Raw genomic sequence first — 19,283 nt, 5'->3', positions numbered from 1 at the left:
ATGAGCTGGCAAATGTAGTTGTCCCCATTTCTCAGTCCCCAGGGAGAGGCTCAGCTTGTTCCTGCCATCCTACTGGCATGCCAAGATTAGTAAATGGGTTTCCTTTACCTGTGGTCTTTGGGCTTTTTGATCTGATGTCTTTGCACTGGTTTCTAGACTGAGTGGATCTGTATACTGCATCTTTTCTTTTCCTATTTATTTTTTTTGATGTAGTGTTCCATGATTCATTGTTTGCATATAACACCCAGTGTTCCATTCAATAGATAACCTCTTTAATACCCATCACCAGGCTGACCCATCCCCCCACCCCCTCCCATCTAGAACCCTCAGTTTGTTTCTCAGAGTCCATAGTCTCTCATGGTTCGTCTCCCCCTCCGATTCCTCCCCCTTCATTTTTCCCTTGCTACTATCTTCATCTTTTTGTTTTGTTTTGTTTTTTTACATATAATATATTAGTTGTTTCAGAGGTACAGGTCTCTGGTTCATCAGTCTTACACAATTCAAAGCACTCACCATAGCACATACCCTCCCCAATGTCTATCACCCAGCCACCCCATGCCTCCCACCCACCTCCACTCCAGCAACCCTCAGTTTGTTTCCTGAGATTGAGAATTCCTCATATCAGTGAGATCATATGATACATGTCTTTCTCTGGTTGACTTATTTCGCTTAGCATAATACCGTCCAGTTCCAGCCACGTCATTGCAAATGGCAAGATTTCATTCCTTTTGATGGCTGCATAATATTCCATTGTATATATATACCACTTCTTCTTTATCCACTCATCTGTTGATGGACATCTTCGTTCTTTCCATAGTTTGGCTATTGTGGACATTGCTGCTATAAACATTGGGGTGCACATACCCCTTTGGATCACTACATTTGTATCTTTGTGGTAAATACCCAGTAGTGCAATTGCTGTGTCATATGGTAGCTCTATTTTCAACTTTCTGAGGAACCTCCATACTGTTTTCCAGAGTGGCTGCACCAGCTTGCATTCCTACCAACAGTGTAGGAGGGTTCCCCTTTCTCCACATCCTCACCAACATCGCCAAGCAATGTTGAGCACTTTTTCATGTGTCTGTTAGCCATTTGGATGTCTTCTTTGGAAAAATGTCTGTTCATGTCTTCTGCCCATTTCTTGATTGGATTAGTTGTTCTTTGGGTGTTGAGTTTGATAAGTTCTTTAAAGATTTTGGATACTAGCCCTTTATCTGATATGTCATTTCAAATATCTTCTCCCATTCTGTTGGTTGTCTTTTGGTTTTGTTGACTGTTTCCTTTGCTGTGCAAAAGCTTTTTTATCTTGATGAACTCCCAATAGTTCATTTTTTGCCCTTGCTTCCCTTGCCTTTAGCAATGTTTCTAGGAAGAAGTTGCTGCGGTTGAGGTCGAAGAAGTTGCTGCCTGTGTTCTCTAGGATTTTGATGGACCCCTGTCTCACGTTTAGGTCTTTCAACCATTTGGAGTCTATTTTTGTGTGTGGTGTAAGGAAATGGTCCAGTTTTATTCTTCTACATGTGGCTGTCCAATTTTCCCAACACCATTTGTTGAAGAGACTGTCTTTTTTCCACTGGATGTTCTTTCTTGCTTTGTCAAAGATTAGTTGACCATAGAGTTGAGGGTCCATTTCTGGGCTCTCGATTCTGTTCCATTGATCTATGTGTCTGTGTTTCTGCCAGTACCATACTGTCTTGATGATGACAGCTTTGTAATAGAGCTTGAAGTCCGGAATTGTGATGCCACCGGCTTTGCTATTCTTTTTCAACATTCCTCTAGCTATTCAGGGTGTTTTCTGGTTCCATACAAATTTTAGGATTATTTGTTCCATTTCTTTGAAAAAAGTGGATGGTATTTTGATAGGGATTGCACTGAATGTGTAGATGGCTCTAGGTAGCATTGACATCTTCACAATTGTTCTTCCAATCCATGAGCATGGAACGTTTTTCCATTCCTTTGTGTCTTCTTCAATTTCTTTCATGAGTGTTTTATAGTTTTCTGAGTACAGAGCCTTTGCCTCTTTGCTTAAATTTATTCCTAGGTATCTTATGGTTTTGGGTGCAATTGTAAATGGGATTGACTCCTTGATTTGTCTCTCTTCTGTCTTTTGGTTGATGTATAGGAATGCCACTGATTTCTGTGCCTTGATTTTATATGCTGCTACTTGACTGAATTCCTGTATGAGTTCTAGCAGTTTTGGGGTGGAGTCTTTTGGGTTTTCCACATACAGTACCATATCATCCACAAAGAGTGAGAGTTTGACTTCCTCTTTGCCGATTTGGATGCCTTTGATTTCTTTTTGTTGTCTGATTGCTGTGGCTAGGACTTCTAATACTATGTTGAATAGCAGTGGTGAGAGTGGACATCCCTGCCGCGTTCCTGACCTTAGGGGAAAAGCTCTCAGCTTTTCCCCATTGAGAATGATATTCGCTGTAGGTTTTTCATAGATGGCTTTTATGATATTGAAGTATGTACCCTCTATCCCTATACTCTGAAGAGTTTTGATCAAGAAAGGATGCTGTAGTTTGTCAAATGCTTTTTCTGCATCTATTGAGAGGATCATATGATTCTTGTTCTTTCTTTTGTTCATGTATTGTATCACATTGATTGATTTGCGGATGTTGAACCAAGCTTGCAGCCCAAGGACAAATCCCACTTGGTCATGGTGAATAATCCTTTTAATGTACTGTTGGATCCTATTGGCTAGTATTTTGGTGAGAATTTTTGCATCCATGTTCATCAAGGATATTGGTCTGTAATTCTCCTTTTTGATGGGGTCTTTGTCTGGTTTTGGGATCAAGGTAATGGTGGCCTCATAAAATGAGTTTGGAAGTTTTCCTTCCATTTTTATTTTTTGGAACAGTTTCAGGAGAATAGGTATTAATTCCTCTTTAAATGTCTGATAGAATTCCCCTGGGAAGGCATCTGGCCCTGGGCTTTTGTTTCTTGGGAGATTTTTGATCACTGCTTCAATTTCCTTAGTGGTTATAGGTCTGTTCAGGATTTCTGTTTCTTCCTGGTTCAGTTTTGGTAGTTGATACATCTCTAGGAATGCACCTATTTCTTCCAGGTTATCTAATTTGCTGGCATGGAGTTGCTCATAATATGTTCTTATAATTGTTTGTATTTCTTTGGTGTTGGTTGTGATCTCTCCTCTTTCATTCATGAAATTGTTGATTTGGGTCATTTCTCTTTTCTTTTAGATAAGTCTGGCCAGGGGTTTATCAATCTTGTTAATTCTTTCAAAGAACCAGCTCCTAGGTTCATTGATCTGTTCTACTGTTTTTTGGGTTCTATTTCATTGATTTCTGCTCTGATCTTTATGATTTCTCTTCTCCTGCTGTGTTTAGGCTTTATTTGCTGTTCTTTCTCCAGCTCCTTTAGGTGTAGGGTTAGGTTGTGTATTTGAGACCTTTCTTGTTTCTTGAGAAAGGCTTGTATTGCTATATACTTTCCTCTCAGGACTGCCTTTGCTGTATCCCAAAGATTTTGAACAGTGGTGTTTTAATTTTCATTGGTTTCCATGAATTTTTTTAATTCTTCTTTAATTTCCTGGTTGACCCATTCATTCTTTAGTAGGATGCTCTTCAGCCTCCATGTATTTGAGTTCTTTCCGACTTTCCTCTTGGGATTGAGTTCTAGTTTCAAAGCATTGTGGTCTGAAAATATGCAGGGAATAATCCCAATCTTTTGGTATCGGTTGAGAGCTGATTTGTGACCTAGGATGTGATCAGTTCTGGAGAATGTTCCATGGGCACTAGAGAAGAATGTGTATTCCGCTGCTTTGGGATGGAATGTTCTGAATATGTCTGCAAAGTCCATTTGGTCTAGTGTTTCATTTAAAGTCTTTATTTCCTTGTTGAGCTTTTGCTTAGATGATCTGTCCATTTCATTCAGGGGGTGTTAAAGTCCCCCGGTATTATTGTATTGTCAATGTGTTTCTTCGCTTTTGTTATTAATTGCCTTATATAAAAGGCTGCTCCCATGTTAGGGGCATAGATATTTACAATTGTTAGATCTTCTTGTTGGATAGACCCTTTAAGTAGGATATATTGTCCTTCCTCATCTCTTATTACAATCTCTGTTTTAAAATCTAATTTGTCTGATATAAGGATTGCCACCCCAACTTTCTTTTGGTGTCCATTAGCATGGTAAATGGTTTTCCACCCCATCACTTTCAATCTGGGGGTGTCTTTGGGTCTAAAATGAGTCTCTTGCAGACAGCATATCAATGGGTCTTGTTTTTTAATCCAATCTGATAGCCTGTGTCTTTTGATTGGTGCATTTAGCCCATTTACATTCAGGGTAACTATTGAAAGGTATGTATTTAGTGCCATTGTATTGCCTGTGAGGTGACTGTTACTGTATCTTGTCTGTGTTCCTTTCTGATCTATGCTGCTTTTAGGCTCTCTCTTTGCTTAGAGGACCCCTTTCAATATTTCTTGTAGGGCTGGTTTCATATTTGCAAACTCCTTTAGTTTTTGTTTGTCCTGGAAGCTTTTTATCTCTCCTTCTATTTTCAATGACAGCCTAGCTGGATATAGTATTCTTGGCTGCATATTTTTCTCATTTAGTGCTCTAAAGATATCATGCCAGTCCTTTCTGGCCTGCCAGGTCTCTGTGGATAGGTCTGTTGCCAATCTAATGTTCCTACCATTGTAGGTTACATATCTCTTGTCCCGAGCTGCTTTCAGGATTTTCTCTTTGTCTCTGAGACTCGTAAGTTTTACTATTAGATGTCACGGTGTTGACCTCTTTTTATTGATTTTGAGAGGGGTTCTCTGTGCCTCCTGGATTTTGATGCCTATTTCCTTCCCCACATTAGGGAAGTTCTCTGCCATAATTTGCTCCAATATATCTTCTGCCCCTCTCTCTCTTTCTTCTTCTTCTGGGATCCCAATTATTCTAATGTTGTTTCATCTTATCATATCACTTATCTCTCAAATTCTGCCCTCGTGATCCTGTAGTTCTTTCTCTCTCTTTTTCTCAGCTTCTTTATTTTCCATCATTTGGTCTTCTATATCGCTGATTCTCTCTTCTACCTCATTTATCCTAACAGTTAGTGCCCCTATTTTTGATTGCACCTCATTAATAGCCTTTTTGATTTCGACTTGGTTAGATTTTAGTTCTTCTATTTCTCCAGGAAGGGTGTCTCTAATAACTTCCATGCTTTTTTCAAGCCCAGCTAGTATCTTTAAGGTCATGATTCTGAACTCTAGGTCTGACATTGTACTAATGTCTGTATTGAGTAAGTCCCTGGCAGACGGTACTACCTCTTGTTCTATTTGCTGAGGTGACTTTTTCGTCTTGTCATTTTGTCCAGAGGAGAATAGATGAATGAGAGAACAAAATGCTAACAGGTTAACAACGTCCCCAGCAAATATACTCTATACAAATCAGAAAAGATCTGAAACCAGCGGAAAAGAAAGGGAAAGAAAGAAAAAAGAAAGAGAAAAAAGAAAAAAAAAAGAAAAAGATAAAAACAAACAAAAACAGAACAAAAGAAACAGAATATGATCAAATATGATTAGGCTAGTGCATAGATCAGTGCCCCACACTAGATTTTGGGCGTATTTTGGTCTGTTAGAAGAAAGTGCCTCCAAAAATTTTAAAGGAAGAAAGACATATATGTATAAAATAAGGGTAGATACAATGAAGGGATGGAAGATGACTGTAAAGATGAAAATTATAAAAGTTTTTATAAAAGGAATTGATAAGATAAGAAGTTGTTTGAAAAAAGAAAGAAGAAGATTTAAAAAAAAGAAAGAAAAGAAAAAAATAGGGAAAAATGTGATCAGGCAGGAGAGTAGAGCAAAGCCATACACTAGTGATTTACGGTATATTTTGATCTGTTAGAAGAAACTGTATCTCAAAATTTTAAAGAGAGAACAACTTATATATATATATGTCAAAAATAAGGGTAACTACTATGAAGGGATAAAATATGACTCTAAAAATGAAAAATAAAAAATGTTTTTTTAAAAAAGGGATTGATAAGATGTTGGTTGAAAAAGGGAAAAAGAAAAATTCAAAAAAAAACAGTTAAAAAATTAACTTTGAAAAACTAATGAATCATGGTAAAAAAAGCCATGAATTCTATGTGCAGTATTCCCCTAGCGCTGGAGTTCTCCCATTCTCCTTGATCCGTAAACTTGGTCTTGGCTGGCTGTTCGTGCGGATCTTCTGGGGGAGGGGACTGTTGCCGTGGTTCCCAAACGTCTTTGCTGGAGGTGGAATTGCCCCGCCTTGTCGGTCTGGGCTAAGCAAGCTGCTCAGGTTTGCTCTCAGGAGCTTTTGTTTCCTGCAAGCTCTGGTACAGCTTTGGAGGACCAGGGTGAAAATGGTGGCCTCCCAATCTCTGCCCAAAGTAGCTGAGAACTCGGGGCCCCGCTCTTCAGCGTGCCCCCAGAGAAAAGCAGTCACTCCCGTCTCCCCGGTCTCTGGCCGCACTCCGTGCTCACCTGGCACAGGCCGAGCGTTTCTATCTCTGGCACCTGACCCCGTGTGGAGTCTCCAAACCCAGCAGATCCCTGCGGTGCGCTCCCGTGCCGCTCTTCCTGGGGGGAGGAAGGGGAGTCTCCCCGGCTCTGCTACTTGTTGGGTCCCTGCTGGAGGAGCAGTGGCCCAGCTGGGCCGCGGATCACAGTTTATGGCAACCCCGAGCTGAGAGCCCGCGCCTCAGCTCCGTCTCTGCAGCCAGCTTCCCCGCTCCGATACCTGGGAGCTCTGTCGCACTCAGGCACCCCCAGTCTTTCTGTGACCCCGAGGGTCCTGAGACCACACTGTCCCGCGAGGGTTCCACCCCCCACTTAGCCACTGGAGCGATGTCCCTCAGCGGAGCCGACTTCTAAAAGTTCCGATTTTGTGCTCGGTGGCTCTATCAATCACTTGCCAGAAGCCCTCGACGGAGGCCCCCTCCCCCGCCGTCTATCCTCCCGAATATCGCCTCGGATTCACTTCTCCGCACGTCTTACCTTCCAGTAAGTGGTCGCTTCTCTGTTCAGAGAGTTGTTGCTAGTCTCTTCTTCAATCTCCTATTGAGTTCGTAGTTGTTCAGAATGGTTTGATCCCTATTCAGCTGAATTCCTGAGACCAGACGAAATCCAGGTCTCCTACTCCTCTGCCATCTTGCTCCCTCTTACCTAATTCCAGAATACTTTCATCACCCCGAAAAGAAACACTGTGCCCATTAGCAGTCATTCCTCATTTCCCCTTATCCCCAGCCTCTGGCAATCACTTATCTTTGTCTCTACAGATTTGTCTATCCTAGGTATTTCATATAAATGGAATCATACAATATGTGGCCTTTTGTGTCTGGTTTCTTTTACTTAACATAATGTTCTCAAAGTTCATTCATGTTGTACTGTATATCACGGTTATGTGGTTTGAGTATTATAAGTAATACTTTTTTGAGTATTATAAGTAATACTACTATGAACATTCATGTACAAGTTTTCATGTGGCTATGTGCTCTCATTTCTCTTGGGAATATACCCATGAGTGGAAAAACTAGGTCAAATGGTAACTCTACATTTAATCTCTAGAGGAACTGCCAAACTGTTTTTCAAAAGCTGCACCATTTTACATTCCCATCATCTGTGTATGAGGGTTGCAATTTCTCCACATCCTCACCAACATTTGTCTTTTTAAAATTATAGCCATTTCAGTGGGTGTGAAGTGGTATATCATCATGGGTTTGATTTTTCTCCAGTGGCTAAGGTTGTTGAACATCTTTTCATATGCATATTGGACATTTGTATATTTTATTTGAAGAAATGTTATTCGAGTCTTTTGCTCACTTTTAAATTGGGTTATGTATCTTTTTATTGTTGATTAGTAATAGTGCTTTAAACATGTTGAATACAAGTCTTTTATCAGATAAATAATTATGTCCTTTGAAGCAGAATTTTTTTTCCACTTTGATGGTCTAATTATCTATTTTTTTTCTTTTGTGGCTTGTATTTTTGGTGATGTATCTAACCAAACATTGCTTAGTCCAAGGTCATGGTGATTTACACATATGATTTCTTCTAAAAATTTTGTATTTTAGCCATTACATTTAAGTCTTTGATCCAATGTGAATTAATTTTTGAATATGGGGTGAAATAGGGATACAACTTTATTCTTTAGCATGTGGATATCTGGTGGTCCCAGAACCATTTGTTCAAAAGATTATTCTTTCCCTATTGAATGATCTTTGTACCATCATAATATGATAAGTCTTAAATAATAAAACATCAAGTTATGATGTTATAATGGTAATAGTATATCCATTTGCTTCTGATAGCTAAAAGTCTTTAAGTTACCTTTTCATATTAAAATAATACTTGAAAAGAATTGCAGAAGCAGTTTCCATTTTAGAGTATCTTAATAATCAGTTTGATGCAGTTATAGTCCAGCTTGAGAAAAATTTTTGTCAGAGTTCTATTTATTTCAGAAGAATATGATAACAGATTTTTATAAATCAGAATGTTTTCTGTTACATGTAAGAGAAACCTCAATCACACTGGCTTAAATAAAAATATATGTCCTTATCGCATATAAAAGAAAGTCCAGAAATAGGGCAGCCCCCTGAGTTAGTTGATTCAGTAGCACACTGAGGAATGTAGATAGCCTCTAGGGAAGGCATATTCTCCAGTGCCCTCTTCAGATGTATCCAGGAAGGATGATGAAAAGGAAGGTAAGCAGACAGCCATGGGGGAAAAATGTACTGAGAAGCTACTCCCAGAAAGCAGAAACAGTGACCAATGAAAGGCTATTCCTCATCCCTAGGGTAAGAGGCTCTTGTGAAGGCTGTAGGATTTCAGACTATAGTGACAAACTAATGACCATTATGTCTCCCATTATTCCCCTTTCAGGAATGGGAATACTTATTGCAGTACCCATCCATGTTCCATCTCTGTTTGTATTTAAGGAGAGTATAAAAGTTGCCTTTTTTAGGTTCACAAGTCCCCAAAGTAAGAGGAGTCACATCCATGCTTTATAGGGAAACTATCATACCTTGAATTTTGAGCCCTATACTATGATTGGATGGGACTATTGAGTTGTCTACCTTGGGTATAGAATGAGTATATTTTATATGCAAAAGGGAAGGAAATGAATATTTGTGACCAAAAGAGTAAAGTATGGTAAATTATTTTGTATTACTGTTCAAAATATTTGGTACTTCTTCATGACATCAGGCTTTGCCATATGATTTCCTTTGGCCGATAAAATATGAGAAGCTAGATATGCCACTTCCAAGTAGAAACTTTAAGAGCCATTGTGTGATTCTACTACATTCTTCATTTTCTTTCACCATGTGACTAGCAATGTTCCAGGTAGAGGTTGTTCCCTTAGCATGGGTTCCAGAATGAACACAACATCAAACTGAGCTATAGCTGACCAATGGGAGATGTGTTAAAAGACCAGAAAATAAACCTTTGTTGTTTCAAGCTTCAGAGATTTGAGGATTGTTTTGTTATGGCAGCATAGCCTCAGCTGATGAAAACAAAGACTATTTTACAATTATTTCAGAACTTTTAACTCCATTATATACCTCTAAGGAGGCCATAATATACAAAGGAAAACTGTTTTCTTAGACTTAATTCCAAATTCTAAAAAATTAGAAAAAATACTTCTCTTAAGACAAGACCTGGCACTTATCTGCCAATCTAAATCTACATAAATTTCTATCAACTTTCCTACTTAATTGTCTGTAAGGTTCTAACATCTGAATATATGATGCTATTGTCCCAATATTCAACTAGAAAACTTGCAGTTTCCAATATACTCAAACATTTAAAATTTGTATTATAATATACGACTTGTATACTATACTTATTCATATTTATATAAATTAAATTAAAATGATCTGTTACAGAAAAAGAGCCAAAATGCATCTATGCAGTTTCTAACATGGAAATGACTCTTAATATCATACATTGAATACTTTTTACACACCAAAGAATCTTCTAAATTAGAGCCATTCAGTTCTCAGCATGTTGCAGCTAAGTTCCAACTATTTGAAGTAAAAAGAGGAAACAACTTACCTATAACAATCTACATTTTGGTTGAAGATGTCAACACAAGGAAGTGGTTTGTTAGAGCAGTAATAGTATATTTATTAGTATATTTCAACCTGAAATAAAAATTAAAATGGGTAAATTTTGTATTTTATTAAGTTAACCTTATTTATGACAATACCTACATGTTCTTACATATTAAAAAGTTCACCTAAGATTATATGTTACAGTTTTAAAGAAAATCATAATTCCAACACTGGTTCTACTATTTATAAACAGGATTGCTTTCCAGCAAACTAAAGAACAATTTCCAAAACAAGAAAATAAACAGAAAACAAAGCTGATAAAGTCCCTTTGCAGACTTATATTTTTCTATTTAGTGTTTACATTTTAGCTTACGGGCATTAAAAGGAATATTACTGTGAAAAATACAAGGATTGGAAAAAGCTCAAACAAGCCAACCAAGGAGATAAACAAATGGGACAAAGAAGTGGGGAGAGAAAACTTAAAAAGTTTACAATTCAGTAAGTATTAAGTAACTTAATTCTAATCCTATTATCAGGAGAGTACCAGGTTCCCTAAGCAATATAACACAGAGATTAAATTTCTGTTCCACAGAAATGAGTCCTATTTTCAATAGAACTATTTTATTATCTAAATATAGCTATAATTAATTTTAATTTAGCTAAGTGCATTATCCATGATTATCCATCTGAAAGATTATCTTTAGCAACCTGTCAGACCAACAAAGAAAGTATAGGATTGGGAAGAGACCAAAGATAGCGGTGCAGGGCAGTATCAATGCTTGTGCATTTCCTATCATGCACCCCAGCAAATACAGCATGGCATCACTCGAACTTCTTTGAATCTGAATGATAGAATATCTTTTAAACAATCCTACTTTGTAATTTTAGATATACAAAATAAAGCTAGTGGATGACAGCAGTAGACAGAAAGAGATTATGATTTTATTTTGAGTAAATATATTTTGATATTCTGCATATTAAATGTAAATGGTACATCTTTTATTCTAGTTTCATCCACATGCTCATATCCACATTTACAAATTTCATCCACTCTACAAGAGATGTTATATACTCCAAGAAAAACTAACTTATACCTCTTTTATGGTATTTTTCAGAAAAGCAGTAGAGGTAGCTTAGCATGGACTTACCCTTTACTATAGAGCAAGTTGTTTATCCTCTCTGCCCTACTCTGTTTATTTGTAAAATATAGATTAAATTAAAACTACTTCTTAGGGGTGCCTGGGTGGCTTAGTCGGTTAAGTGTCTGCCTTCAGCTCAGGTCATGATCCCAGGGTCCTGGGATCAAGCCCCACACTGGATTCCTTGCTCAGCAGACAGCCTGCTTCTCAACCTCTCCTTCTGCCTGCCACTACACTGCTTGCGCTCTCTCTAGGTCAAATAAATAAATAAAAATCTTAAAAAAAAAAAACTACCTCTTAGGATGGTTGTGAGGATTACAAGAAAGAATACACATAAAGTACTTAGTATTCTAAGTACCTAAGGACCTGACACACATTAAGTTCTCAGTTAATTTTAGCTCTTTTGATTATAGAGAAAGCCGAGGATAAACAGCATTGTTGACGGTTATATTCCATATCTAACACAGTGCCTGGCAACTAGTAGTTCTCAACTATCTACTTTTGAATGAATAAAAAACTTGGCTTTGAGAAGTACTTCTCATTAGAGAGAAGGAAGAGCCAGCAAAGGCGTTTTAAAGATGGAGGTGAGCAATAAGTTTGTTTTGTTTTTTTTTTTTAAGAAATTTTATTTATTTATTTGACAGAGAGAGAGAGAGCACAAGCAGATGGAGTAGCAGGGAGAGGGAGAGGCAGAAGCAAAAACCCAGGACCCTGGGATCATGACCTGAGCCAAAGGCAGTCGCTTAACCAACTAAGCCACCCAGGCACCCCAAGCAATAAGGTTTTAAAACTGAAGGACATTCAAACAATGTGGGGATTGGGGGGGAAAGGCACAGGTCCTATGGTCAGTGCCTTAAAGTAATTTGCTTTCCCTGGGGATTATACTAGGGATTTTATTAAGAAAATGGGTTATAGTAATAAAATATAACCAGACCCTAAATCTCTGGTTAAATTTGGCTAATTTTTATATTAAGGAAGAGTAGCAAATTTACACAAACATAAAGTGTTGTTTGATAATAAATATGGTTAGTATATACTTTAGATATACCTGAACACCATTTTAAAAATACTTTCACAAAATTTTGTAAAACTTCCTGGTCTTTTCAAAAAAGTTTGTCTTGACCAAATTATCAATAAAGAAACCTTTATCCTGTATGTTTGCTTTGAACTTTTCTCTGTTTTTTTTCAAAGGCTTTTCCATTGATTAAGGTGTATTTAAAGACTATCATTATGTAAAAAAAGACTTATTATGTAGACATGTGTACATATGCATTATGCATGCACTATAACCACATACGTAGAAGTCTGTGAACAGTAAAAAACATCTCTTCTATTAACTTATCACAAATATACAAAGACATTAGCTATCAGAAGCCATGCAAGATGAGCATCTTAGAGTCCTTTCTATTGCCTTTCACTCTCTTACTATCTTTGTTGTGGCCTTTCCTACCCCTCTGAATTCCCTGAAGCTCCATTCTAGAAGAGTAGCTAAAGTAGAATGAGTAGCTCAGAATGAGTAGCTCATTTTAAATTCTACACATGCCTCCATCCTGGTAGTCATGGCAGGTCCTTTCCCTGTGTTAAAAGAAGGGAGGTGGAAGTCCTTTAGATTGGACTTTCTAGCAGACAAACCTTTCTCTTCATATTATCAACTATATACCCATTGCTTAATTTCAATGAATATGCTAAAAAACATATCTGACTCCTATGGGATGAGAAACGGTAATAAGGAGAAGAAAATCCCATTCTGCAGCACATAGTTTTGTTAGTGAAATAAAGCTAGTAAGAAGATACCTGAGTAGAATAGGAGCCCAGATGCTTTTGGTCAGTGGAGTTAGATGACATCCCTCTCCACACAAGTCAATTTGGATTAGGATTAGATGTTTGTGGATACTGGAGCAGAATAAATTACCTTATGCATGTATCCATTTGCATCCTGTGATTTGCACTGGGGCCAAAGCCTTCCAGGAAAAAATATTTAAATTCTATCCACTATTGAGACTGAGATATACCTGACAGAGAATTGGGGGCCCTAATGAAAGTTAGATTTTAGGAGGGGACACACCATAAAGGAAGAACATACAATGACTTAGACCAGTAACAGCAGCCAAAATGGTAGCAGGATATTGGTTATAGATACGACAAATAACCAAACTGTCCCAACCCAATCACCCCAGTGGAATTTGTCTTTGCGGGAGGGGGGGATATTTGTGTGAATTTTTAAAATTAGAGCACCTTGACACTCAGTCAACTTCATGTGGAGCCCTTCTGACCTCCAACACCTTTTCTTACCTTGAAAAAACATCTTTGCCTGGGTTAATAGACAAAGAACTATACCAGAAAACTAACCATCAATAGTAATGGTGACAAGCAGTTTAAGTGGTACTCAGGACAAGAGAGTACAGGTGACTACTGAAATAGTTCTACTTGAAGTCTTGGCTTCACAGTTAGGGCTTGACTAGCTTTAGCATTTGAGTAAAAAATCATCATTGCTAACTACTGAACACTGGGGCCCAAGCAACTTTCCAGAAGACTCACCTAACTTCAATCCTAGCAACTGAAAGAAATTTACTACAAGCTTTCTGTCTGCTTCCCAAGAATGAAAACACAGAGTTCTAGATTTACTGGTGCTAATGCCCAATAGCTAAAGAACATCAGGAACATACCAGTAATTGAAGAAGTTGGGTTCATTGCTTTTATTGCAAAAAGGGAGAAAACACCATTGGAGAACCATGGGCATCTCAACAAGAAGATGTTAAAATTTATTTTAGAATTTGGGCTTATGTTAGCTGATGTGGGGGAAAGTTTAGGGAAGCAGGGATTTACTTGGGACTGGATCCTGTCAGGAAGCAGGGTTAATTCAGCAGTTGGGAATATTAAGAAATCTTATCTATACAACAGGAGGAATCAAGTAAAGCTTAGCTGTAAGTGGCAAAAAAAGAGCAGTAACTCATATTAGCCAGGATAAGGAAATGTTTGGTCATCTCCATGATTTGGACAATGTTCATGTTTTTGTCTGTGTTCAGACATGGTTGTGGAGTGGTCTTGTTTTTGTATTGATCCATCACAGTCACAGAGTAGCCTTGTCTGATGTTGGTATTCTGTGAAATTATTCATGCATAATGACCCACCAAAGCCTAGCTATGAGTGGGGGGCCAGCTCCCAGATGTCTCTTTCTTACTGGTGACAACATTAGCTAAAGTAGTTACAGTCTAATTTCAACAGCTTCAAACATCACAGATATTTAGTGGCAATAGTGGCAACCAAGTGGAATCCTTCATAAAAATATTGGGTCTAAGGAACAGTGCAGCCAAGTAATCACTCCCAAACTGATTCCTAGATACCTAATATCCCCCTAAAGATCCTGGAAAATACATGATCATCTAATAACATATTGAATTTCCTGTGCCTTTGCAGGAAGGGTCTTAGAGAATCTAAGAGTTAATGTGAAACCTGGAATAATTAAATGGGTAGTGATACCTATGATATTTGGATTAAACATATGTACATTGAATCATTTAAAGAATATTAGAGAAACTTTTATATTAATTTCTTCATTATACTTTGAATAAAAAATATTTGTCTGTAATCTCTACAAAGTCACCACATATATGACAACACTACAGTGGACATCTGCTTTTGGCTACCCAACATCTATCCTCCCCCTTTCTTATAAGAGGACCCAGAGTTTCCTTTGGAAACAATCCTTCCACATTCCCAAGCTGAGTTTGGGGGGACTCCACTCCGAGTCAATCAATATATCTCATTTCTTTAGTTTCAGTGATTGGCTTAAAGACACAATCCAGTGTTAAGCCAATTAGGATGCACAATTATCTGACCACTGTGTTGGTAGAGAAAGGCATATGATCCCAGTTGATGCAAATGAAGGTGAACTTAAGGACTTTGGCTCAAAATGCTCTACTTTGATATAAGGCTATACGATTGAGAAAGCTGCAACCATTTTGTGAGCCCAAGGAGAGCCAGCCTAGGGACTGAACTAATCTAGAAGAAAGAATGTAGAGAAAAAAATCTGGCAATGCATTTTGAGCTCTGGATACAGCTGGATCTACTCTGGGTAGCTAAGTTACATAAACCAATAATCAATTACTTATTGTTTGAGCCAGTTTCCATTTAGTGTTCAATCACTTTAAACAAAAAGAGTGCTGATAGAACAAATGTGCAACTTAGTAACTTCTGATTTGGGAAATGTACTCAAATAAAACAAAATTCCCATTATACAAAAGAGTAATACCAAAATAATAACATGATCACCAAATCAGTTCAAACACCTTCAAGATCCAAAGCTTTGGATAACATAATGTGGTTTTTGGTGTGTGTGTGTTGTTTTTTTTTAACATTATTATCTGGTTCATAAGTAAAACCACCATCATGAAAGGGTACCAATGCAATTTTCCTCTCCAATACTAACAGTGACTAAATTTTTTTTTCAAAGATTTTATTTATTTATTTGACGGAGAGAGAGAGAGCGTATGTACAAGCTGGGGGAATAGCAGAGGGAGAGGAAGAAGTAGGCTCTCTGCTGAGCAGGGAGCCCGATGCGGAGCTCAATCCCAGGACCCTGGGATCACAACCTGAGCTGAAGACAGACGCTTAACCGACTGAGCAACCCAGGCACCCCAAACAGTGGCTAAATTCTTATAAAAGTAAACCATAATCTGTTTTATAAAACCGTAAAATAGGCCATTTTAAACTGTGAATGTTTAAGGTTTTTTGACAAAGTATGAAAAAGGTGAGTTTCCTGAGAGAATTTATAATAACAAATAAATTTTATCCTCTGTCCTTTGATTTTCAGATTAATTTGCTGCATAATTTTGACCTTTGTGAGTTTTTGCACTAAGCTTTTCCTTTTTGCCTTCAATTGTAAATTTCTCTATAGTTTCATAGAACTGTGTCAGAAGAACATTTCTTTTAAAGATCACCACATAAACATTTCTATTCATAATATTTGAACAAAAAAAGCCATTAGTAGTCTATATAACAGGTCTTTAATACTCAACTAAACCACATTAACGTAAGGTTCTCATACACACAAAAAAATATTTTGCTTTTGTTACTACTGGTGGAAAGATATATTATAATTGTAACCTTCAAAAGAGTCTTTATACTAAAATTTTATTCAGGAATATAAAATTAAATTTCAAATAATCCAGGAAAATGTAATAAGAGTCTACATGCTAGCTTCTCTATGAATTTTACATTCTCTTTCATTAAAATGGACCATACAGGGGTGCCTAGGTGGCTCAGTTAAGTGTCCAACTCCTGATTTCAGCTCAGGTCATGATCTCAGGGTCATGAGATGGAGCCTGATACTAGGCTCTGCGCTCAGCAGGGAGTCTGTTTGAGATTGTCTCTCTCCCTCTCCCTCTGTCCCTCCCCACCCTGCACACTCGCAAATGCACTGTTTCCCTCTCTCTTTCTCTCTCTCTCCACAAAATAAATCTTAAAATAAAATAAAATAAAATGAATCATACACTTCTCTTCCTGTCTAAGCATAATACTTCCATCTGTGTGCTAAGTCTCATTTACTTCTTCCTTTTCAGGAAGAATTTCTCCCTGAAATTATCTCTCTCCTCTGTGTCTTCAAAATCCAAGTCTCTCCCATTGGGAACAAATAATAAAAACTCTGTAAACTGCCTAACACTAGCTATTAAAGTTTCTTTACTCCATTTCACTATCAAATTTCTTGCTGTCACCACTTTTCTTGCTAATTAGTCCTCAGTCTAGTTGAATCTGGCTTCTATCTGAATGGCTCCAACAAAGTAATCTTGTAGAGGTCACTGTTGATCTCCATGTTATTTTTCAAGCCTTATCTTATTTGACATTAGAAGCACAGGCATTTCTTCTTAATCTCAGGAAACAAACTGAGGGTTCCTGGAGTGGTGGGGGGTGGGAGGGATGGGTTGGCTGGGTGATAGACATTGGGGAGGGTATGTGCTATGGTGAGGGCTGTGAATTGTGTAAGATTGTTGAACCACAGACCTGTACCTCTGAAACAAATAATACATTATATGTTAAAAAAATAAAAAAAGATAGCAGGAGGGGAAGAATGAAGGGGACAAAATTGGAGGGGGAGACGAACCATGAGAGACGATGGACTCTGAAAAACAAACTGAGGGTTCTAGAGGGGAGGGGGAGTGGGGGATAGGTTAGCCTGGTGATGGGTATTAAGGAGGGCACGTTCTGCATGGAGCACTGGGTGTTATACTCAAACAATGAATCATGGAACACTCCATCAAAAACTAATGATGTAATGTATGGTGATTAACATAATAATAATAATAAAAAAAAGAAGTACAGACATTTGTTGACTTTTCCCTTTCTTGAAAGACCTTTACACCATTGGCACAAGAGTCACCAGATGTATGTGGTCTTTCCCTACTTTTTTGACTTCTCGCTTTTGATCCTTTACCTATTTCTTACATGTCATTTCTGCCCAAGCTTTCTTTTCTTCTTACTCTAGAGTCTCTGGTTTCTCTACTCCACTATTTCAGGGTCTTTAATTACCATCTGTATTTTGATAACTCCTGATTCTATATGTCTAGCCCAAATCTCCATCTTGGGCTTTAGAACCATATACCCAACTTCCTATTTAATAGCTCAAATTGCATGTCCCACAGGTACCTCAAATTGAGTCCATCTGAATTTAATTCACCCAGTTATCTGAACAATAAACTGATAGGATGCTTAAATCCTCCCTTTTCCTTATCTTTCACATCCACTCGACCACCAAGTGGGGCTTTATAAGCCATGCCTTTGTCCTAACTGCAATAAGAAATCACTAAAGAGCATTTAAGCAGTGAAGGGAAAGACCATATTTGTACAGTAGAATGATTACTCTACCATATAATGGACAATGGAGTGGAGTTAATCAAAGATCAGAAATTATTTTGACCTGAACTGTGGTAGAAAACATGAGGGAAATGATATTTTAATGAATGTTAGGTGCCAAATACAAAAACAAACACAATGAGGAAGAGTGTTTTTTCTTTAAGCCAAGTGTTAAACTAGACATATTAAAAGTAACAAATATTTCTTCCTGCTACATCATCCCTTCAGAAAATCTGCTCCGTTAACAGCATTATTTTCCTTGTCCTCAGCTGATTGGATCACCTGTGGGTATGTGACTTCAGAAAAACCTTACCACAGCGGTGCTGGGTGGTTCAGTTGGTTAAGCAGCCCAACTCTTTGTTTCAGCTCAGGTCATGATCTCATGGATTGTGGGATCAAGCCCTTCGGAGCAGCCGGCTCCTCTCTCATCAGGAAGTCTGCTTGAAAGATTCTCTCCCTCTGCCCCTCCTCCCCCCACCCTCACCCCAGCTGGCCCAGCTGCTGCTCTCTCTCTCTAAAAATAAACCTTAAAAAACAAACAAACAAACAAACAAAAACACCTTACCATAGACTGGGTTAAGCCAATTAAGACCTTCTCTACTAGGTACATGGAATGAGGATAGATAATCTCTACCAGGTTCTTACACTAATTTGTTTATTCTTTTTTTTTTTGGAAAGATTTTATTTATTTGACAGAGAGAGACACAGCGAGAGAGAGAGAACACAAGCAGGGGGAGTGGGAGAGGGAGAAGCAGGCCTCCCGCCGAGCGGGGAGCCTAACGTGGGGCTCGATCCCAGGACCCTGGGATCATGACCTGAGCCGAAGGCAGACGCTTAACAACTGAGCCACCCAGGCACCCCTAATTTGTTTATTCTGTTGAAACAACAGTGTTTACATTTGATGAGAAATTTTTGAGTACTCTATACCTAAATAAAAATCTCAGAGAGAGTATATCAGGAAATGTGAAACAATCTAAAAAGTTACTACCTTTTAATCAAACAATTGACTTTTTAGAAATACTACAGAAATAATTTTAAAAAATTAGGACAAAGATTTGAAGAGCAACAATGATGTTCGCTACTGGGTTATTTACAAAAGCAAACATTTTAAATAGCAAAAAGTTGGAATAACTATATGTGGAACACTAGAAGATTGCTTAAGGATATACATAAAACATTAACAATGTTTATTTCTGTGTAGTGAAATTCGTGATTTTCCTTTTGCATTTTTCAAGTTTTCTGAACTAAATATATATGCCTTTTCT

At 37.9% G+C, this 19,283-nt stretch overlaps 1 long non-coding RNA gene across 1 annotated transcript in view; it reads right to left on the bottom strand.

The window, feature by feature from the left end:
* Positions 1–19,283, bottom strand: part of LOC113918940 — a 278,736-nt gene that overhangs the window by 245,301 nt on the left and 14,152 nt on the right. Inside the window, exon 2 of the long non-coding RNA XR_003518731.2 lies at positions 10,032–10,120. This is a non-coding gene — a long non-coding RNA (uncharacterized LOC113918940). The remainder of the gene's footprint in view (positions 1–10,031; positions 10,121–19,283) is intronic.

This window comes from Zalophus californianus, chromosome 1, assembly GCF_009762305.2.
Source record: "Zalophus californianus isolate mZalCal1 chromosome 1, mZalCal1.pri.v2, whole genome shotgun sequence".
Lineage (NCBI taxonomy): Eukaryota > Metazoa > Chordata > Mammalia > Carnivora > Otariidae > Zalophus > Zalophus californianus.
The sequence above is the reverse complement of the archived record's forward strand: the minus strand, read 5'-3'. Positions and strand labels throughout refer to the sequence as shown.